At 44.6% G+C, this 25,018-nt stretch overlaps 1 pseudogene; it reads right to left on the minus strand.

Moving 5' to 3' along the window:
* The window catches only part of LOC124007973, an 82,351-nt pseudogene that overhangs the window by 28,474 nt on the left and 28,859 nt on the right, over positions 1-25,018 (minus strand).

Consider the following 25,018-nt stretch of genomic DNA (forward strand, 5'->3'; position numbering starts at 1 on the left):
TTAATCTGCCGATTTAAAAAAATATATTTGTAATAATGACAATTACAACAATACTGAATGACTACTTATTTTAACTTAATATAATAATCAATAAAATCAATTTAGCCTCAAGTAAATAATGAAACATGTTCAATTTGGTTTAAATAATACAAAAACAAAGTGTTGGAGAAGAAAGTAAAAGTACAATATGTGCTATGTAAGAAAGCTAACGTTTCAGTTCCTTGCTCAGAACATGAGAACATATGAAAGCTTGTGGTTCCTTTTAACATGAATCTTCAATATTCCCAGGTAAGAACGTTTTAGGTTGTATAGGCACTTTAGTATTGCCAGTGTAACAATATAGCTTCCGTCCCTCTCCTCGCTCCTCCTTGGGCTCGAACGAGCAACACAATGACAATTAGCATGCGCTAACTAGCTATCCATTTCACTTCGGTTACACAAGCCTCATCTCGGGAGTTGATAGGCTTGAAGTCATAAACAGTGCAATGCTTGACGCACAACAAAGAGCTGCTGGCAAAACGCACGAAAGTGCTGTTTGAATGAATGTTTACGCGCCTGCTTCTGCCTATCACCGTTCAGTCAGATACTTAGATACTTGTATGCTCAGTCAGATTATATGCAACGCAGGACATGCTAGATAATATCTAGTAATATCATCAACCATGTGTAGTTAACTAGTGATTATGATTGATTGTTTTTTATAAGATAAGTTTAATGCTAGCTATCAACTTACCTTGGCTTACTGCATTCGCTTAACAGGCAGTCTCCTTGTGGAGTGCAATGAGCGAGAGGCAGGTCGTCTTGCGTTGGACTAGTTAACTGTAAGTTTGCAAGATTGGATCCCCCGAGCTGACAAGTTGAAAATTGTTCTGCCCCTGAAAGTCGTTCTGCCCCTGAACAAGGCAGTTAACCCACCGTTCCTAGGCCGCCATTGAAAATAATAATGTGTTCTTAACTGACTTGCCTAGTTAAATAAAAGGTATAAAAAAATGATTTAATAATTGTCAAATCGCCGCCCAAAAATGACCGATTTCTGATTGTTATGAAAACTTTAAATCGGCCATAATTAATCGGCCATTCCGATTAATCGGTCGACCTATACTACATACCCAGTGTCTCAGATACGAACAGGACAATTATCAAGAAGTAACCGAACAAACGGCTATATGAATACATGAGTAGGTGAATAGAGCTCTACCCAGAGAGGAGAGTAGGAAGGGGGGTATGGAATGGAAAGAAAAAGGAGATGTGAAAGGGGATGGATACAAAGGAAGCATATAGATTCAGTGCATTATTCAAATGGAACGTGGATGATGAAGAGTGATGGACAGATGGGATGAAGATCACGGAAGGGACTCTACATTGTCAAAACACATCTCTGTGTATCAGAGGGAGGGAACCAACCCATCATAGATACAAGGCCAATAAGAGAGACCGAGATATACACTGCTCAAAAAAATAAAGGGAACACTTAAACAACACAATGTAACTCCAAGTCAATCACACTTCTGTGAAATCAAACTGTCACTGATTGACAATACATTTCACATGCTGTTGTGCAAATGGAATAGACAACAGGTGGAAATTATAGGCATTTAGCAAGACACCCCCAATAAAGGAGTGGTTCTGCAGGTGGTGACCACAGACCACTTCTCAGTTCCTATGCTTCCTGGCTGATGTTTTGGTCACTTTTGAATGCTGGCGGTGCTTTCACTCTAGTGGTAGCATGAGACGGAGTCTACAACCCACACAAGTTGCTCAGGTAGTGCAGCTGATCCATGATGGAACATGAATGCGAGTTGTGGCAAGAAGGTTTGCTGTGTCTGTCAGCGTAGCGTCCAGAGCATGGAGGCGCTACCAGGAGACAGGCCAGTACATCAGAAGACGTGGAGGAGGCCGTAGGAGGGCAACAAACCAGCAGCAGGACCGCTACCTCCGACTTTATGCAAGGATGACCACTGCCAGAGCCCTGCAAAATGACCTCCAGCAGGCCACAAATGTGCATGTGTCTGCTCAAACAGTCAGAAACAGACTCCATGAGGGTGGTATGAGGGTCCGACGTCCACAGGTGGGGGTTGTGCTTACAGCCCAACACCGTGCAGGACGTTTGGCATTTGCCAGAGAACACCAAGAATGGCAAATTCGCCACTGGCGCCCTGTGCTCTTCACAGCTGAAAGCAGGATCACACTGAGCACATGTGACAGACGTGACAGTCTGGAGACGCCATGGAGAACGTTCTGCTGCCTGCAACTTCCTCCAGCATGACCGGTTTGGCAGTGGGTCAGTCATGGTGTAGGGTGGCATTTCTTTGGGGGGCCGCACAGCCCTCCATGTGCTCGCTAGAGGTAACCTGACTGCCATTAGGTACCGAGATGAGATCCTCAGACCCCTTGTGAGACCATATGCTGGTGCGGTTGGCCCTGGGTTCTTCTTAATGCAAGACAATGCTAGACCTCATGTGGCTGAAGTGTGTCAGCAGTTCCTGCAAGAGGAAGGCATTGATGCTATGGACTGGCCCGCCCGTTCCCCAGACCTGAATTCAATTGAGCACATCTGGGACATCATGTCTCGCTCCATCCACCAACGCCACGTTGCACCACAGACTGTCCAGGAGTTGGCGGATGCTTTAGTCCAGGTCTGGGTGGAGATCCCTCAGGAGACTATCCGCCACCTCATCAGGAGCATGCCCAGGCGTTGTAGGGAAGTCATACAGGCACGTGGAGGCCACACCCACTACTGAGCCTCATTTTGACTTGTTTTAAGGACATTACATCAAAGTTGGATCAGCCTGTAGTGTGGTTTTCCACTTTGATTTTGAGTGTGACTCCAAATCCAGACCTCCATGGGTTGATACATTTGATTTCCATTGATAATTTGTGTGATTTTGTTGTCAGCACATTCAACTATGTAAATAAAAAAGTATTTAATAAGAATATTTCATTCATTCAGATCTAGGATGTGTTATTTTAGTGTTCCCTTTATTTTTTTGAGCAGTGTAGTAAGAAGACTAGGAGAGATACATAGACAAAACAGAATTATAGAGACAGAGGGACAAACACAGGGGTCAGGTTGTGTATAAAATCCCTTAATGGAGGTAAATCCACAGATGTACACGTCAAATTTCCTGTGTTTGTTCTTTACAGATGGAGTATTACTGTAAGCTGTTTGTCCTCCACAGATGAGGCTGTGCTCACAGAGAAGTGCTGTGTTTTCAGACTAAATTGTTCATGGGCGGTTTGCTCTTTTTAATATTGTTGTAAACACGAGCCTGTGTCTAACAGCGTAAAATTGGACTCATAAGTGAAATTGCTCATTGTAAGGTAACCTTTGAGATCAACTGTATCCACCGTGGCCTTCATCAGTATCTATGGGTTTTATAGAAACCACTATGGCACTGCATTCTGTTATTGGGCTGTTGTGCTCTCTACAATGTTATTCTGTTGTGGTATGCAGTATTGGGTTGTGGTATATTCTATTCTAGTGTGTCGTTTTGACCATCTAAATGATGATTCCACACAGTAACATCACAACCCTTTCTCTTTTCATTTCATTTTATGCTTCCTCCACTCGGTTCATTTGTGCAAGCGAATACACTCTCTCCTGACAGCCCCATGCAACAATAACCATATGATCGCAATACTGGCTCTATTTATTCAGTCTGAGCCGGGGTTGTAATTGTGTTGTACATCCAAACCAATAGAATGTATGCTGAAGTATTAATAACTAAAATAACTTCTTGGGTGCATCAGGAGAGAGCTGGGAATCATACTTCTGTGATTTGGTGCTTGTTGGTTGCAGAGGGAGAGAAACAAACACATGAGATTAACTCATTAAGAGTCATCCGATTTTGTCAATCAGATGGGACTGATCTGTTGGAGAGAACGGGGATGAGATGAACAAAAAGAAGAAGAAGAATGAGGAGGAAGAAGAAAAAAGGAGAAGGAGGAGAGCGGAGTGTTCTTGATGTGAGACAGCCCCTCTCTCTCCCCCACAGCCCAGTGATGGTGGGCCCTTTCCCAGAGTTCATTAATTAGTTAATTAGTTAATTAGTCAGAACAGATGGCTTTACAGCACAAATCAGGAGGCTGCATGGGCCTGGAGCAGCCAGGAGGAAGGTAGGGGTAAGGTGAGCAGGCAGCAGCGTTGGGGTGGAGCTCTACTGTAGGTAGGTACTAGTATACACACTCCTAATTTCACCATGCTAAACGCTCCTGGACTGTACATGGCAGACATTTAGGATTTTCTTACAGACATATTCCCCCCTTTCACAAATCACAAGCATATCATGAATTAACTTAACATCCACCAAACGCTAAAAAGGAAAGTGAAACCCCTTATGTAACTGTATGTGAGTATATGGAGATGTGTGTAAGCCTATATGTGTGTGTGTGTGTGTGCGCGCCGTGGCCACATTGCATTAACATTTGTTTGAATGAATTTTTTTGTTGCTTCGCCGCAGATTTAAAAAGCACTTCTGATGGTTTATTTTTAGATTGTTCCCATCTCCCCCTTCTGTTGCTCCTTCCCTCTCTTTAGCTATGTCTCTCTGTTTCTCCCTCTCTCATCTGTCTCTATCCCCCTTCTCTGTTGTCCCCTCCCTCCCTCCCATCTCTCTGTTAAAGGCACAGGCTGAAATACGGTTGGCATATGCGAGTGTGCGCGTGCATAAGTATAGGATAATACTGTGTGATTATGTGCTAAACCTATTGTAGAAATGTGGAGCAGTTGTCTCTCTCTTTTCAGGCCAAAAACGTTTTTGTCCACTGAGAGTGTGGGTGGTGAGGATGGATGGCACATTGTACTGTTACATATTCAAACATACACGCACGTATGAAAACACATACAACACACACACACACACTTCAGTACAGTAGAGTAACCCATTAAAAGCAGAACAGAGGGAGTGAGAAAGAGGAAACGGGGAGAGAGAGAGTTAGAGAGAGAGAGGGAGAGCGAGGTTAGTCTACTCGCCCACGTACCAAAATGTTCAACCATGTTAGAGGAATCGAGGGCACTGCATCATCTCTCTGCATCGCTCAGCAGGATCTCTCTCTACCTCTGTATGTCACTGTGTGTGTGGTGCATAAATACTGTACACTACACACGGGTAAACTGCACACAGCACACATAGAGTATGTACCACACACAGACAAAGACTACTATTTGGCTTGGGAATGATGCAAACATGGACTCCATTGAGGACTGTTTGAATCAGTGAATTAGAGGCATGCAGAGCAAGGATTAGATAGTGCATTAAGGAAACTTAAGTTCACACAGCGGATTGTTCTCACGCTCCACTCGCTAATGTTTCCAGTTTGTCAGACAGATGTAGAAAAGCATAACAGCACATGACACATGCACCTCAAAACAGGCAGGCCCAAATCTAGCAGGCAGGACAGAGCTGCTGCCAGGTGCACCTCAAACTCGCAGTATGTTCCCTCTACTGGCTGGCCCCGTCTGTCAATGCCTGTGTGGATCACGTTCCACTGTGTTTACACTAGTGGCAAAGCTTGGACTGTATCCTAAAATACTCCCATTTCTCTCTTTATGAATACTCTGATGTGTTGAGACAGGCTTGATACAATAAACCAGATCCCATTACCCAACCTGGCAACCACAATGGAGACTGTGGATGCTCTGTGGTGTACAGTACACAAACAAACAGCTGTAGAAACAAACAGGCAGTCAGCCCCTCAGAGCAGCTGACTAAACTCCTGTCCACTGGCTCAGAGTCTGTACACAGGGTCAGGGCAGAGCACACAAAACTCAGGTCACATGGTACAGCTAGGGCCAGATGGTTCTACTGTTCTGGTCATGTGATCAGGACCTAGCTGTAGACTATAACTAGGACCCAGATATATTCCTGGTCAGTCCACATCATTAGGAAAAGCGCCTCGTTCTATATAAGTGTAAATCATCTAATTAAGGAGAGTGAAACCATAGAATAAGAGTTCTGGGACCCGATGGTGCAAGCAGGAAGTGGTGTCATAGTATGCAGACAGACAGACTCACCGAGCACGCCCAGACGGTAGTTCATGGTGACCACGATGACGTTGCCGTAGGCTGCGAGGATGCTGGCGTCGAACATGTTTCCCGTCCCCTCCATGTAGGAGCCGCCATGGATGAACAACATGACCGGCTTCTTCCGACGGTCGCGGATATCTGTGGCGAAGAACGGGACGTGGACATACACAGAAGTATGCACAAACACAAAAAGATGAGAGGATGAGAGAAAGAGAGTAGAAACACTTTAGATTCTGAGAAAGAGATGACAACTTTTGGCCTATCTACAAAAAAACAATCCACAGGAATGTCCACAGAGCCATTCACAAAAAAAGCATTCATCTGCATACAGATGTAGGATCTTAATTGGATCACTCTTTCGTTGCTGAGATTTTTCCTGCACAGGCTAAAAAGGCTTCTAAAGTTTAATTTCCACTGGCCCTAAAGGAAAAATGTATCAGTCCCTACAAAAAAGGTCCATTAATTATAATCAACATAATAATACACATTCCCTGTTGCTGCAGGATTATTTACCTGATGTAGCAAACTGGCTCAAATTAAGATCCTACATCTGTATGTGCCTTTTGATCTCCCTCATCTTTAACTATATCCCCAAAGTTTGAAACATACACTTCTTCTGCTCATTCCTACTCTTCATACCGAACTGAACTGAGGTGACATTATAGTGTTGAAAGCTATAAGGTTGGAACCTATCCAGTACTGTCTCTTATCAATGGTTAGCCATTTTAGATATTGGAACATCGTCTTAGTGTTGTCATGGCAGTCTGTATTTTTCTGTTCCCTCTTGTAGTGTCGTGGTCCTATCTGTAAGTTTCCCTGCGTCCCCTCTCTCTGTGGTATTATGGTACAGTCTAACTCTCACTGTCCCTTCTGGTGAGTTATGGTACAGTCTGCCACGGTCTCTCCTACTGCAGTATAATGGTACGATCTGGGTTTTTCAGGGTCCCCCCTCTCTTTGAGGTACTGTGGTACGGTCTGCGTGTCTTTAATAAGGCAGAGCTGCCAGTGGTTCCCAGTTAGCCTAGCGTCTGCCCTGTGGATAATTCATATGAGAGCCAGACCAAGTGGAAACATAAATAACAGCCACAGCATCTGTTTACCCTGATGACTTTCTGGAAAGAGATGGGAAAGAGACAGAGGGAGAAAGATGGGAAAAGAGAGAGAGAGAGAGATGAGAAAATACATACTGTAACTTAGAGAACGATGGGAAAAGAGACAGGAAGGAGAGAAAGAAAAGAAAGAGAGTGAAGAGGAGAGATAGATAGAAAGAAAGATACATGGCCCCTGAACAGAGACAGAGAGAGAGAGGGAGTCAGCAAGAGAAGGAGAAAGAGTTATGTCACAAGAAAATGGTGGGATGGGATGAGATTAAACAAACCGTTACAAAGTTGTACATGGCAAGGTCTCTTCACGGACACAGAGATGCATGTAGGAAAATGCACAAAAGCGCGCACACTGACACACACAGAGACACAGGCAGGCAGCTGCGATGCTGAGTCGCTATGGAAACTGCCTCCTCTCGCTCTAATAGAACCGCACCAGCCATTCCATTGCATTGACTCACTTGGAGCCTGTTGCCGTGGTAACAAATTCTACTCACGTATTTGCACACCCGCCTGCATCACAACCTGAATCTCAGGTTACACATGCACCAGAACGCATCACTCACACACCACTGCAACAATGTACAATTTATCAATACACATACATGCAGTCACCTTTTATAGAACATACAGTGCACTCGAGAGACATGAACATTCACACACAATACATTAAAGCCCTAACACACACACACTCACACTCTTTTCCCATCTCTCCGATATTCACACTTATGCAACCAACATTGCATATGCACACACTCAGCAATGGAGGAATTCACACACTCTCCCACCCTCCATTCCCTTCCCCCCTCTCTCCGGTGTGTTGTGAGCCTCTGGTGATTTCCCAGAGGAGATGTAAACAAGTTCAATTATCCCAGCATTACCAGGCCAGCAGAGCCCTGGGTGTGATGCCTGGCTAATGGATCAGCTATCCTCTCTGTCACCAGGCAGTCACACTCCACAAGCACATGACAAATGACACACACACACACACACACACACACACACACACACACACACACACACACACACACACACACACACACACACACACACACACACACACACACACACACACACACACACACACACACACACACACACACACACACACGGGGACAGAGGGACACGTAGCACTGGACTGGCGCTCATCTAGAGCAGAACTAGGACACTTGGAATACTGAAATGTAAAGCGATCAGGATGGAACTTCTGCGATCAGGGCTGAACTTCTGCGATCAGGGCTGAACTTCTGCGATCAGGGCTGAACTTCTGCGATCAGGGCTGAACTTCTGCGATCAGGGCTGAACTTCTGCGATCAGGGTTGAACTTCTGCGATCAGGGTTGAACTTCTGCGATCAGGGTTGAACTGCGATCATGATTGAACTGAGACCTTTGTCTCTGAGACTGTCGCTGTATGTCTGTTGTGTGTATGTGTGACCTCCAAAGGAAGCACGACAATAGATCTCATTGTATAACCCACACAAAGCATTCAATTATCTCTGCATGAATAAGAGCTAAATTAAAGTACACTGACTGTACAAAACATTAGGATCTGCTCTTTCCATGACATAGACTGACCAGGTGAATCCAGGTGAAAGCTATGATCCCTTATTGATGTCACTTGTTAAATCCACTTCACATCAGTGTAGATGAAGGGGAGGGGACAGGTTAAAGAAGGATTTTCCTTGAGACAATAGCAACATGGATTGTGTATGTGTGCCATTCAGAGAGTGAATGGGCAAGACAAACGATTTAAGTGCCTTTAAAAGGGGTATGGTAGTAGGTACCAGGCGCACCGGTTTGAGTGTGTCAAGAACTGCTGGGTTTTTCGCACTCAACAGTTTCGTGTGTATCAAGTATGTGCATTCTGAAATTATTCAGGTCCCTGGACTTCTTCCACATGTTGTTACTTTACAACCTCATTCTAAAATGGGTTAAATAAATTATTTTCCTCATCAATCTACACACAATATCCCATAATGACAAAGCGAAAAACTGTTTTTTTTAGACATTTCAGAACATTTCTTAAGAATAAAAAACAGAAATAGGTACAGGTGCATCCTGTCTTCATTGATCATCCTTGAGATGTTTCTACAACTTGATTGGAGTCCAACTGTGGTAAATTCAATTGATTGGACATGATATGGAAAGGCACACCCCTGTCTATATAAGGTTGAAGGAATAGTCCAAGACAGGATTGTGTCGATGTAAAGATCTGGGGAAGGGTACCCAACATTTTCTGCAGCATTAAAGGTATCCAAGAACACAAAGGCCTCCATCATTCTTAAAAGGAAAAAGTTTAGAACCACCAAGACTCTTCCTAGTGCTGGCCGCCTGGCCAAACAGAGCATTTGGGGGAGAAGGGCCTTGGTCAGGGAGGTGACCAAGAACCTGATGGTCACTCTGACAGAGATCCAGAGTTCCTCTGTGGAGATGGGAGAACCTTCCAAAAGGACAACCGTCTCTGCAGCACTCCACCAAATCAGGCCTTTATGGTAGAGTGGCCAGACGGAAGCCACTCCTCAGTAAAAGGCATATGACAGCCCGCTTGGATTTGGCCAAATGGCACCTGAAGGACTCTCAGACCATGAGAAACAAGATTATCTGGTCTGATGACTGGTGCAAAGGTTCACCTTCCAACAGGACAACTCTAAGCCCACAGCCACGACAACGCAGGAGTTGTGGCTATGGTCATGAATGTCCCTTCTGTGGCTCAGCCAGAGCCTGGACTTGAACCCGATCAAACATCTCTGGAGAGACCTGAAAATAGCTGTGCAGCAACGCTCCCCATCCAACCTGACAGAGCTTGATAGGATCTGCAGAGAAGAATGGAAGAAACTCCCTAAATACAGGTGTGCCAAGCTTGTTGCGTCATACCCAAGAAGACTCTAGGCTGTAATCGCTGCCAAAAGTGCTTCCACAAAGTACTGAATCCTTATGTAAATGTAAAAAAAAAAATGTTTTTGCTTTGTCATTATGGGGTATTGTGTGTAGATTGATGACGAGAAAACTAACAATTCAATACATTTTCAAATAAGGCTGTAATGTAACAAAATGTGGAAAAAGTCAAGGGGTCTGAAAACTTTCCGAATGCACTGTACATGTGCGTTGGAGGTTGATTGCATGTATGTGCGTACATGTCTAACATGATGTTGCAGCATGTCTGTTCATGGTGAGTAAATATGTCTTTGAGCCACCTACAGCAGTCTCCAGGTGTATCCGTCTCCTCAAGAGAGATCTCCCTAAGTGATTGACTCACATCTTGTCAGACAGCATTTCATTAAACTATTAACAATGTTAGTAACATACCCAGTCACAGGAGCAGATTTTAGACACTGCCCCACGTATGTGGCATGCATGTAATATGCATATGTATATAATATTTACAGTGCCACAGATTTTCAAGACGATTTAAGTCAAAACTGTAACTAGGCCACTTAGGAAGATTCAATGTCGTCTTGGTAAGCAACTCCAGTGTATATTTGGCCTTGTGTTTTAGGTTATTGTCCTGCTGAAAGGTGAATTTGTCTCCCAGTGTCTGTAGGAAAGAAAACTGAACCAGGTTTTCCTCTAGGATTTTGCCTGTGCTTAGATGTATTCCAATTTGTTTTATCCAAAAAAAGACTCCCTAGTCTTTGCCAATAACAGCGTACCCATAACATGATGCAGCCACCACCATGCTTGAAAATATGAAGAGTGGTACTCTGTGATGTGTTGGATTTGACCCCAGCAATGCTTTGTATTCAGTTGATTTCCTTGCCACAATTTTTGCAGTGCTACTTTAGTGGCTTGTTGCAAACATGATGTACGTATTGGAATATTTTGATTCTGTGCAGGCTTCCTTCTTTTCACTCTGTCATTTAGGTTAGAATTGTGGAGTAACTACAATGTTGTTGATCCATCCTCAGTTCTCATATCACCACGATTAAACTAACTAACTCTCTTAAAATCACCATTGGCCTCATGGTGAAATCCCTGAACAGTTTCCTTCCTCTCCGGCAACTGAGTGAGGAAGGACGCCTGTATCTCTGTAGTGATAATTAATAAGTTTGCCGTGCTCAAAGGGATATTCAGCGTCCTTTTATTCTCTTTACACATCAACTAATCGGTGCCCTTCTTTGCAAGGCATTGAAAAATCCCTGGTCTTTGTGGTTGAATCTGTGCTTGATATTCACTGCTCGACTGAGGGAACTTTTTTATAAATTTCCAACATTTTCTACAAACAAAATTCCACTGACATTATGGGGTATTGTCTGTAGACCAGTGACACAAAATCTCAATTTAATCCATTTTTAATTCAGGCAGTGACACAACAAAATGTAGAAAAAGCAAAGGGGTGTGAATACTTTCTGAAGGAACTGTACATCATATATATGTAGCTGTACATCCCTTTGTACAATATATATAATTAATTCATTCTCATGGAGGTGTTGCTAAGCTTCAGCACCGGAGCGAACATGGCAGCAGTGTCTGGATTCATGTGTATGTGAGAGTGCTTGGAGGTCATATGTGCGTGTTTTCACGCATGATAAGAGTGCATGTGTTAGTGCATGATAAGAGTGCATGTGTTTGTGCATGATAAGAGTACATGTGTTAGTGCATGATAAGAGTGCATGTGTTAGTGCATGTGTTAGTGCATGATAAGACTGCATGTGTTAGTGCATGATAAGAGTGCATGTGTTAGTGCATGTGTTAGTGCATGATAAGAGTGCATGTGTTAGTGCATGTGTTAGTGCATGATAAGAGTGCATGTGTTAGTGCATGATAAGACTGCATGTGTTAGTGCATGATAAGACTGCATGTGTTAGTGCATGATAAGACTGCATGTGTTAGTGCATGATAAGACTGCATGTGTTAGTGCATGATAAGGGTGCATGTGTTAGTGCATGATAAGACTGCATGTGTTAGTGCATGATAAGACTGCATGTGTTAGTGCATGATAAGACTGCATGTGTTAGTGCATGATAAGACTGCATGTGTTAGTGCATGATAAGAGTGCATGTGTTAGTGCATGATAAGAGTGCATTTGAGTGTGAGAACGTGTGTATCAATTTCCTCTCTAACCTTGCAGTGACAGTTGGGGATGAGCCTGTGTCCAGATGGGGAGAGGACAGGAGCAGTCTCACTCAGCCTGAATCCCAGGCCTACAGGGCCAACAATGCCCTCACTGTCCTGCCTGCTTCAAAACAGCCCCGAAAATATTCTCCCTCTCTCCCTCTTCCCCTCTCTCCCTCTCCAAATGGATTAGCAAGCTCTGTCTCCCTCTTCCCCTCTCTCCCTCTTCCCCTCTCTCCCTCTCCAAATGGATTAGCAAGCTCTGTCTCCCTCTTCCCATGTGTTAGTGCTCTCTCCCTCTTCCCCTGACTCTCCCTCTCCAAATGGATTAGCAAGCTCTGTCTCCCTCTCTCCCTCTTCCCCTCTCTCCCTCTCCAAATGGATTAGCAAGCTCTGTCTCCCTCTTCCCCTCTCTCCCTCTTCCCCTCTCTCCCTCTCCAAATGGATTAGCAAGCTCTGTCTCCCTCTCTCCCTCTTCCCCTCTCTCCCTCTCCAAATGGATTAGCAAGCTCTGTCTCCCTCTCTCCCTCTTCCCCTCTCTCCCTCTCCAAATGGATTAGCAAGCTCTGTCTCCCTTTCTCCCTCTTCCCCTCTCTCCCTCTCCAAATGGATTAGCAAGCTCTGTCTCCTTTTAAACCATAGCAATTAGAGGCGGCAGAATGGGACAACACGTAAACAGCATACACACTAACACATGCACGCCCACATCATCACACGCCCACATCATCACACGCCCACATCATCACACGCCCACATCATCACACGCCCACATCATCACACGCCCACATCATCACACGCCCACATCATCACACGCCCACATCATCACACGCACATATATACAAATCAGACACACAAACACCTGATCAGATGCACACACAAAACACTATGGTAACCAGTCTGATCTTTCAAACCTCTTGATTACATAAAGTCAATGCATCTTTTTCCTGGCTAGTTTTAACAACTGATTACCTGGTTATTTGCATGTGTAATGCATGTCAGTTAGCAAGCTCCACTGCTTGTAATCCATTCAAAATGACAGCCTACAAGCCCCCCGCCCCACCACCCACCCAAACTATCATGCTTTTACTGTAAAAATCCTCCCCTATTCCCCAACAAATAACTTAATAAAGAAATGGTCAAGTGGATCAATCAAATGACCAAATCCAAATGATGGAAGGTAAAGAATATTACACAAGGTTAAATATTCACTGGCGCAAGACAGAATACAGTCAAAACAGCATGACTTTGTAAAAAGTTCTATGCATATCAAATTCGGTTTATTGGTTGATTAACCATATAGCGAAAAAGGAGAAAACTGCTCTGTGGCAAGGATGGGTGGAACAACTGAGGTGTGTGTGTGTGTGTGTGTGTGTGTGTGTGTGTGTGTGTGTGTGTGTGTGTGTGTGTGTGTGTGTGTGTGTGTGTGTGTGTGTGTGTGTGTGTGTGTGTGTGTGTGTGTGTGTGTGTGTGTGTGTGTGTGTGTGTGTGTGTGTGTGTGCGAGAGTCTATATCAGTCTACTTCACACCATTAACTAGTGTAGCTAGTTTTAAGTATATGGTATAAAATAATGTATAATTGTATATATTATATTATTGTGAGACGATTACAATTACAGAGAAAAATAATAAGTGATTACACTTAGACACAAACTAATAATATAAGTTTGTTATTCAATTTAACTATCCCCTCCAAACGTTTGAAAAATACAACAAAAAGGGTAAAACATGCAACAAAAATACCTTCATCCCTCGGTTTGTTCATTGTAGACTCATCGTGTTTTTTTGTGAGTGGACCTAAGGTTCAGAAAAAAAGGGAGGGAAAAGAGAAAAGAGAAAATTCAAAAAGATTGCACTTTGCTGAAAAAGCAAAAAACTAAAAAGTGAAGAAGAACACAAGAGGAGAAAAATGACAAAGCAGGAAGAGCAACCTCGATCTCATTTTCAAAAGTCTCCGAAACAACCCGAAAGCCAAAAGTAAGAGAGCATTACAGATACAACTTGCCCTGTGGAGACAACTAGCCTGTTCCCCTGCACAGTGCCTAGCCAAGAGCTGCCTGGTCAACGACCCCAGAGAACATCTCATTGTTTTTCTCTTCCCATTTATTCCCTACACGTTAGTGCTTTGTAGAGGAAAATCAATGAAGAGAATCAAGCCATCATTCTTTGCCGTCAGAAGGCAGACAGGGGAATGCCAACCCATCATGAAGCATGTGCCCACTTAGCCCCTTAGCCCAGCGCTGCAGCCCTCAGGCTACAGGGTATCTGGGCTCTCTACACCACGTCCATGGGGACTGGTCTGCCACTATACACAACTACACTGGAGGGGATGACCAGGGACACACACGCACACTCCAGCGATGTTAATGCACATGAGTGTCTCTCCCTCCTTCAGTGTAACCATACAAGAAGCCGGCCAGGGAGTGGTGGTTCAGTATTTACGCAGCCATGTGAGGACTTCTGACAGGGCTCCCCTATGCCAAGGTCACAGAAGTCCACGTTCCGTTTTAATGGTGACGGCAGTTATACGCTCCATAGGGGAAAGACAATAACACCGCTCTCTGTAAGCCTGGCCAATATGGATCCTGTTCATTTGTTTATTGTCTCCATCTGTCAGCGGAGCGCTACATGGCCAGCCCAATCACTACACAGCTTTTATCGTCCCTCTCAATCACTGCTAGCATTTAGCACGCTAGCCTGTCCACACACACACACACACACAGTGCGCTAATAACATAGTGCCACCTGGCATGCTAGCTATGCTAACAACACACTCTCCCTTTATGGTGCTAACACACTCCTTACTGGGCACACAATGGTTGAATCATTTCAATGAAATTATGTCGCACCAATGTGGAATAGATGTTGAATAGACGTCTGTGTCCAGTGGATCCTCTCTCCCTGTGTGTTGGCGATACACTCTCTCGTCTAACAGACACAGTATACTCTCTGTTGGTGAGCCAGCAGCTTTATCAGTCTCACAGTGTGCTAACTACATCTCTCCCATTGTCTTCTGATGGCTCCCTTATAAAGGTGCTAACAACAGCCTCTGTCACGCTGTGCCACAAAGACAGATCTATTGGCAAAACGCATGGCCAACACTCTGCACTGCTGGACGAATGGCTGCTGGAACAGGGACACACCCAGAGCACCAGCACTGCTCTCTCGCTCTCTCTCTCTCTGCTCTCTCTCGTCATTACTATAGTGCTTCCTCAATCCTCATTTGCAAGTGCTATTTTATAAGGGGAGTGATCAATGTTGACCCGATTCCCTTCCGCCCCCAGTCCCCCTGGTGAAAGGGCAGGTCCAGTAAGGGGGTGGGGGTGAGGGGCGACAGGTAGACAGCCTGTAAATGGAGGGGAAGGAAGATTAGCCCCTCTGTCCAGTCAGCACTTTCCCAGCAGCACTTTAATACCACACCTAACTGCTTAATGGAGAGCACAGTGATTTCATACCTGCTCTAATACCCATTAAAAAGCTTAAGCTGCATACAGAGAGCAGCTCTGCTGAAATGGAACCCGTCTCCCTTTGAAATAGAGTGGCAGACTTCAGTTAAAGACTTTGCATGGGCGTAATGCTTCCTGGAAGCCCAATTCTGTCTGTGATGGGAGAGGAGGCTCAATCCGGGATGATTGTTGGATCTGTTGTGTTGTCAAAGGAGGGTTTTTTTTTGTCGTGTCGGAGGAGAAAATGTAATGTGCTGGAGCTCACTTTGGGACATTTTCTGCAGTGCATTTTGGGATACGACAAGCAGGTATGATAGCGTAGTTTCCTAACAGAGACATGGCTCTGTGGGGAGAGAAACAAAACAGGTTTTGTCTTTGTGTTCAGCGACGATGTCAGCATGTGCAGTGGTGCTACATGGGGCTGTAGCTGGGGCCTTCTCTCACATCTAATTGACAGAGCCAGTTCTACGGAGTTGTCAGCTCCACGTGGACAGCCAGCCACTTAGAGTAGGAAATAGTCACAGCACCTAAACGCCTGCTTCAATGGCTTGACATCGAACAAGATGTCTGAGAACGGCCAAGAACACCTTAATACACACATCCATCCTTGAAACAGTCACAAATACTCCACCGGACATACGTCATAAACACGTATACCATACCGCAGTATTTACATACGGTACATCAAATCAAAATCAAATGTATTCATATAGCCCTTCGTACATCAGCTGATATCTCAAAGTGCTGTACAGAAACCCAGCCTAAAACAGCAAGCAATGCAGGTGTAGAACGCTACATGCCTCATTCTAAAAGGGACAACCTCATTGCCACTTTCCTCATCTCTCAGCCATCAATCTCACGCCAATGAACTCATTGTTACACTTCCAGGTAAAGGATGGCGGCACAACAGGTTTTGGTAAAGAACGGTAGACACCCCGTTTGTCTGCATACCACTGAGCAAGAACAGTGTTACGAGATGTGAAAGCCTTCGCTTCGGTTTCTGGACAGGTCAATAAGGGCACAAATACATTTTTCATTCTGATTATTTTACCTTGGAGAATTACCTTCTGCAGCTTGGCCCCTGATTCTAACACCATTTATAAAGTGAAATTGGCAGGAAGATGCAGCCAGGATCAGTCATGGAACCAAAAGAGTGAGAAAATAAAGAAAACACATCTTACGCATAATAATCAACCACACCGATGAAAAAAACGTCTAAAGAATTTTAACAAGCTTGATTTGAATATATGTGCAGTTGAAATGTAGCTGGGTCAACAGAGGAACGGAGTATCTATTTCAGCCCTTACATGTGCTCCAATTAGGAGCTGGGCAGCAGACTGACTGACACATGATGTAATGGGCTGGCGTTCGGTGAAATCCAGTGGTCCACAGATGATCATTTAGCTCAGCTCCTGTCCCCCTCCTCCCAGTCAACACTGTTTCTCCACGGTTGAGTGAGCGTGGAGCGGCCTGAACATAAGCTGCTGTCTGCTGTCCTTCTCCATTTCCCCAGTGTGTCATGACCGTACTGTGCTGTGTGTTTGACGAGGTGTGAGACACAGCATCATGCCCTCGCCGTCGTGCTTCTCCAGCGGCTCACAGTGTTCACAGTGCCATTCCCATACCCCTCCCTCCGTCCATACCTAGCTCTGTGGCCCCCGCCTGCTGAAATACGGATGATCCGACCGTCTGGGGGAAATAGGAAGGCAATGACACAGTGCTCTCGCCGAGCAGGCTGGCGGTTAATACAGTACAGGGGATTCTCCACGTGAGGAACCCAGGCACAGCTGGACTAGAAAGAGCCCCTGTGTGTGTTTGTCTCTGACATTAGGTCAGCTTTGTTTTCATTATTCTAAAAAGCAATTCAAATTTCATTGGCGTTGTGGGCGCAGCAGGCTACATAGCGGCCTGGTGGGGAAGGACATGGAACTGATTTGCATTCAGAGCCTGTGACCTCCTCTACCACAGCCCGCATAGAGAGGAGGAGGGAGGGGGGATACAAAGAGAGAGGGAGGGAGGAGCTCAGAGGCTGAGAGCAGAGGGGGTTCTGTCTGAGTATTTCCTCCTTCCACGGTACTACTCGTAAAATTGGGCAAAAGGGTGTGATGTGTGGTTTCCTCTATGGTCTGTGAGTGTTGGGTCATTCTGAGGCCTCAGATTCAGGTAGCAGATGAGGGTCCATTAGAGGGACAGTCAATAAGGGGGATACATAGAGTGGTGCACTAAATAGGCCTTGGGCGTGTGGGATATTGAACTGTGATGTGTGGAAACTGTAATAGTCCATAGACCCGAAGCAAGTCAAAATAAGTCAATACTGTATGAACATGGAACATTGATATTTTCAAGAACACTCAATTGTTTCACACACAGGAAGTAATAGATGAGGACAGCGACAGGCCTGTGTGAGCAGTGACCCCTAACAATATGTGACAGAATATGACAAGAACACAAGCCACATGTAAAAAAAAACACACTTTCACTCACAGACAGGCACTCCTGTACCCTTGGGAATAACCAAATCACACACAATCCATTTTCCTCCCAAGCAGCATAACCCATAGCAACTTGACATAGAATATGATTTCAGCCAATCACAAGCCAATCGCAGGCTTCCCAATTACAGTAATCTCCCCTTCTCTCCAGTACTTACAGTATTTAGAAAAGATTTACAACATAACTCACTACCCTATTCATACACTATTTAGTGTTCAAGGTGCTGGCTCACTTGATTAAATGCAATTAATCAACAGGATGAAAAATGTCTGTTGGCCAGGTCGAGCTAGAATCCAGCAGTGTTTCTGGTGCCCCTCGTTTCCCATCCCAGCCCAAAGCTCACTTTCAAAGGCATCCATCCCTCTTTTGTGTACATGGAATTAGATAAACCTTCAGTTTCTGGGCTAATTAGCTGTGGAGTTGTGCACTAGGCAGGAGCTAGCAGAGGTGCGACTGCTACAATACAGTACACAACGATGTCTCGTTTCCCCCGAAGAACAATCCTGATCCAATTTTCACCAGATCAAGGGCTGCTGCGATAGCAAAAAATAGAATCATTTGTTTGAGGTTTGTTCTTGCATCAGAGACAATTCACACGGTAGTTCTTCTGCAGTGTCAATTGTTATTTATTCATTTATTTATACATTCATATCAGTTTCCCCTCCCCCACCAATCACCATCACCCTACCAGTCTTCATGTGTATTATACTCTGAAGCTTGAAATGACTCTTGAGCACCTACCATCTTTCTGTTTGGCTGTGGAACATATTGATCGGATTAAAACGGAAATTAATTTGGAACACTGCCAAGACGTGGCCTGGTGGATTGTGATGTCACATCCTTCGCAGTGTATTGCTGCTGAGTAGACATCACAATGGGATTGCAAACACTCGAACTCTCAGTTACAACGCCTCATACACATTGAAATATGCATGTCGACTAAATGTAGACTGTAGCCTAAGCCCATTACATCTAGTATACTGTGTGAGCTGGGTTTTGACGTGTGTGTGTGTGTGTGTGTGTGTGTGTGTGTGTGTGTGTGTGTGTGTGTGTGTGTGTGTGTGTGTGTGTGTGTGTGTGTGTGTGTGTGTGTGTGTGTGTGTGTGTGTGTGTGTGTGTGTGTGTGTGTGTGTGTGTGTGTGTTTGTGAATGTGGCTTATGTTAAACACTACCTGCTAATTAGCTTTACTGAATACTGAACAATCTTTGAAGAAAAATCGTTCCCTTTCCAAATGTGTTTAATTGGTCCTGATTGAAGAGAATATTGAGGTTACACTGTTATGTTCCATTATGCTTTTATTAAGTCAAAATAAATCAATGCTTGGACAACTAATCGACTACAAGGGGGCAGAACCTGTCAAAAGAAAATAGTACAACACTTTTTTATCCCTCTCCTTAAAGCCAATCCAGAGTCTGTACTTCAACCCAACAGCAGGCCAAACTCTGGTTTGAGCTGCTATCAATAATACAAATTTAAAAAACATGAAACAGCAGGAAATCGTACAGATTGTGCCTTTAAGTGATTACGTCAATCTTCAGCAGTAGATTTCTGTCACATAGAATATAATCAGAGATCAGCAGACCCCCGTCAGAACACTGCTTGATGCAGATGGAAGCAGGCTGATCTGCTGAGGCAAGCACTTCTTACTGAGATGATTGGTTCGTGGCAGATAGTGGGAACCAATGAGGCTAGGATTCTCAGGCCCTCTATTGCAGTGATGCTTTGGATCAACCAATTATGACAAGCTAATGTATAGAGGTTGACCTCCATGACAACCAAGGAGATGAGCTATCATCTGTAGCATATGAAGTCTCTCAACCTGATCATAGGTTCACTGTGCTTACTGGTTACTGAGCTGAGCATGTTAACATGTCATACCTACATTATCATCTTCAGGAAAGGAATTTAACTTCGGAGTGTGTGTGCGCGCGCATGTGTGTGTGTGTGTGTATTGGTGTGCTGGTCTTGAAAATAATTAAATATGAGTGCTATAAATGGCTTAACCCCAAACGGACTGGTAACACTGCCTGAAATCTGATTATAGCTAATGCTCAACTCCAATGAGATTCAGTACACAAAGGATTTCAGGAGCACAGCTGAAATTCTCAGAACCCGAATGCCCTTGATACAAGCAAGCCCACTGGGCAGCCTCAAATGGAGATTCAAATCCCGTATATGTAAATGCTAAACCTAGAAGTCTCACAAGTATGTGCACAATATTGTTTTCCCGAGCACACAGTGGGGAAACAAACAAAGCCCAGTTGGGTCAGACAATAGAGATGATCTGGTGTCAACATACAATTCATCAATTTGCTTCATTAGAGGGACATGTTTTTCCCTCTCAATACTGTGGTCTAGATTTTCGGTTGTCCCTCGCCAAGAACTCATGTTCATTTTAAGTTTATGTTATCTACTACATTTTTGTCATTGACATGTCTCAATCCTCAAGCCATGGGTAAATATACTTCCTCAACAAATGTGGACACACAGTGAGGGAGTAGCATAGCTAACAAACACTGACCTTTTGACCGAGCCGACCCTTCAACAAAGCATGAAGCATCACTATACACTAGTGATGGGGGTTTGACAGTTATGTATCATTTTGGAGGATATTATATCAATAGTTTGGACTCCAAGGTTGTTGTTTTTTGTTGCTAGCTGGCTCTAGTCGGCTGTACCTGTACCAAGACTCCAGTATTTTTCATCCTATAGCGTGTTATCAATCTTCTTTTTAAATAGTGAGCCAACATGTTTTGAGCACTTTTATGGTTGGCCAACACTCTTTTTCTCATGCTCCCTCTCATCTCTCTGCAGCAGACATATAGTGAGCCAACATGTTTTGAGCACTTTTATGGTTGGCCAACACTCTTTTTCTCATGCTCCCTCTCATCTCTCTGCAGCAGACATATAGTGAGCCAACATGTTTTGAGCACTTTTATGGTTGGCCAACACTCTTTTTCTCATGCTCCCTCTCATCTCTCTGCAGCAGACATATAGTGAGCCAACATGTTTTGAGCACTTTTATGGTTGGCCAACACTCTTTTTCTCATGCTCCCTCTCATCTCTCTGCAGCAGACATATAGTGAGCCAACATGTTTTGAGCACTTTTATGGTTGGCCAACACTCTTTTTCTCATGCTCCCTCTCATCTCTCTGCAGCAGACATATAGTGAGCCAACATGTTTTGAGCACTTTTATGGTTGGCCAACACTCTTTTTCTCATGCTCCCTCTCATCTCTCTGCAGCAGACATATAGTGAGCCAACATGTTTTGAGCACTTTTATGGTTGGCCAACACTCTTTTTCTCATGCTCCCTCTCATCTCTCTGCAGCAGACATATAGTGAGCCAACATGTTTTGAGCACTTTTATGGTTGGCCAACACTCTTTTTCTCATGCTCCCTCTCATCTCTCTGCAGAAGACATATAGTGAGCCAACATGTTTTGAGCACTTTTATGGTTGGCCAACACTCTTTTTCTCATGCTCCCTCTCATCTCTCTGCAGCAGACATATAGTGAGCCAACATGTTTTGAGCACTTTTATGGTTGGCCAACACTCTTTTTCTCATGCTCTCTCTCATCTCTCTGCAGAAGACATATAGTGAGCCAACATGTTTTGAGCACTTTTATGGTTGGCCAACACTCTTTTTCTCATGCTCCCTCTCATCTCTCTGCAGCAGACATATAGTGAGCCAACATGTTTTGAGCACTTTTATGGTTGGCCAACACTCTTTTTCTCATGCTCCCTCTCATCTCTCTGCAGCAGACATATAGTGAGCCAACATGTTTTGAGCACTTTTATGGTTGGCCAACACTCTTTTTCTCATGCTCCCTCTCATCTCTCTGCAGCAGACATATAGTGAGAAACATGTTTGGAACGTCAAATAAATATAGAATCGTGAAAACCCCAATAAATATCGTACGTATCGTGAAAATATAGTGTATATTGATTGACACATTGCTTGATGTGTATTGATGAGTATAAAGGGCTCATTTGTGAAAGAGACCTTGGTCTCGACATGACTCCCTGTTAAAATAAATAGAATATCCTATTGTGAGGTCCTGGGCAATTTCCAGCTCTACTATACACTGAAGCTAAAAATCCCTTGCTCTGACAGGACTAGCGTACAGTATGCATATCAAGGAAACCTTGCCTGAACAACAGACTAAACAGTAATCGAGGCTGACATGAGTGTAAGTGCTGCTATTCTTTGGTAATCTCATGGGTGTCTATTGGCTCAGCTTAAGAGCCCTTGTGTCTCTGATTACAATCTCCTGAAAGAATGATCCAAATGATACCACTCTATAAAGATGCTTCAATAGCGGTCCCTCTTGCTGGGACCAAATAACAGTTGCACTGTGACATAAAAAGGCTGAGGAGGATGACACGTGTGATGCATCCTGGTCATTTTCACACTACCGTCTTACTCTGGAGTGAGATAGCCAAGAAGGACCTGCTTCTCAACCGGAGACGAAACAAACACCATGTTAGTAGTGATAGGTGTAAATGTGGTATCTTACTGCTAACCTTAAATGAACCTAACCTACTCCACACCAGTTAGAACAGGATGTGAATGAACTATCTGACCAAAACTGAGGAGATCTTTTCATCCCCAGCAGTAGAAACCCTAGACAGTCTGTCCTAGCATGAGCCTGCCTGACTGGAAGTTTACTCTGGCCTGATAGATGGAACAGGAGCTGGACTCACCATCCTCAGTGGGCACGTAGACATTGAGGTACAGACAGTCCTCACTCTGGTTCTGAACGTAGCCTGCTGCAGCATCCAGGTTGTCAGTGAACCACACCGGCAGCATAATCTCAGGCAGCACCCCGTGTACGTTCTGCGGGCATACAGGGGCAAACTGGGTGGCGTTGCGGATCTCCTGCCAGGAACCTGGTGCCTCAGGGGGCTGGAAGCGACGCTCGCCGATGGGCGGGGTGGCATAGGGCACGCCCAAGTACTGCTCCACGGGCCCCAGGATCTCGTTGTTGAGCTCCTTCCTGACGCCGCGCAGCTTGCCATAGCCCGTGGTGACCATGGGGTGTTTCCCGCTGAGGTCGGCCCGCTGACAGGAAGACAGGGTCAGGCAGAGGGCCAGGCTCAGGAGACACACCAGACACGGGTCAGACATCCTGCGGGGGCTGGAGCGCCGCGTCCCACCAGAACCCTGCCGTCTGGGACCACTCTCTGAGAAGAAGGACATGTCCTTCAGTCTTCTGGCCACAAAAACAAATTATGACCAAGAGTTCACTCGTGGGCAGAAATGGTTATAGAAAGGACCTCCAAATAACCTAAAATTAGTAGGTTATTGGAGATACTGGGATAAATAAGGTATTGGGAGGGGTGGGGGGGGGGGTCAGAAGCAGAGGTGCAGAGTGAGTCTTCCTAGCATGGTGTGAGAAGTGAGAGAGCAGGTGTAGAGATGGGGATGGACGGGGGGCATCCTCAGCTAGACTGTCTGCTCTGGTCCATTCTCCTGAGAGCTCCAGATAGGCCAGCTGCAGACTGACAGCTCCCTCGGCCAACACGCCACACCTGGGTACACACAAGGGTCAGAGGTCATGTTTCATTAGTGGGTCTGTGTTTGGAGAGACACACACACAGAGTCATTAACTGTAGCCGTGTTTAGTATTATGTAAAAACGGCAGTCCTACATCAGTTACATATGCACGTAAGATTTGCATTACATCGTGTACATCGTGTGCACTTGAGCTGCCATTCACATGTTCACATCTTGGATACAGTATATCCATCCATGCTACGGTACTTTGAAGTGTAAAATGCTCTCCATGTAATCGACTTGACTCTTCAGAGAACACAACAGCAATAAAAGCCCATTGACACATCAATCAGGAAGCCTAAAAAAAGCATGACACCCCCCCCCCCCCCCCCCTCCGGTGCGTCTATGTTGGCTTCCCCCTCACAGCTTTGTTTAGTTGGTTCCTGCCTTCTCATGGTTCCACTCGAATGGGCGGCGCTAATCTGGCCCTGGCTTTGGGAGATGGAGCCGTTTAGGCGTGATAAAGGCTTTATGAGGCTAGCGCTCACTGTCTGCTGAATACCTCCCACCCCACCTCCACACCGCCCCCTCACCTCCCCTGCTGCAGCCACTCCACCTGATGACAGACTAACATGCTACAGTGATGGCATATGATGCTACAACACGCTATGACAAGACAAGGATGTGAGCCCTATCAGGCTGAGCGAAAGGAGAAAGGAGCCAGCTAGCTGCCTGTAAAGACAACAATTTGGGGCAGCAGGGTAGCCTAGTGGTTAGAGTATTGGACTAGTAACCAAAAGGTTGCAAGTTCATATCCCCAAGCTGACAAGTTACAAATCTGTCGTTCTGCCCCTAAACAGGCAGTTAACCCACTGTTCCTAGGCCGTCATTGAAAATAAGAATTTGTTCTTAACTGACTTGCCTAGTTAAATAAAGGTAAAATAACTGACTCCATTTTAAGACCGCTAGGCTGTCTGTAAATGTCATGGAAGTGACACATCTATACTGAATGGATGTTATCGACTATGCCGTAGCCTACACATTCAACTGAGTCAGGGATATAGTGTTTCCAAAATATCACTATTTTTAAAACAAGCCATAGAAAGCTGGTTGCAATTTCGGGTTAATCTACCAGAAAGGACAGAACAAATATCACAACAAAAATGATGGCTAAACTCAAATATACTAATTGCTTAAAAAAATATATATTTGTTGAGAAATGTTTTTTAAAAACAGTATAATCTTTGTAAAAAATTATCATAAATAGGACTGGTGGAGTTGTCACACATGCAGTTATCAAAAATATGGAAACGTCTTCTCTATCCAACATTACAACCAACTGATTGCAGCATTACCGAAAAAATGGAGGAGGCAAGTGGTAGCCAGAGAAGGAAATTGTCTG

Source organism: Oncorhynchus gorbuscha, linkage group LG02, assembly GCF_021184085.1.
Source record: "Oncorhynchus gorbuscha isolate QuinsamMale2020 ecotype Even-year linkage group LG02, OgorEven_v1.0, whole genome shotgun sequence".
In the NCBI taxonomy this organism is placed as follows: Eukaryota; Metazoa; Chordata; class Actinopteri; order Salmoniformes; family Salmonidae; genus Oncorhynchus; species Oncorhynchus gorbuscha.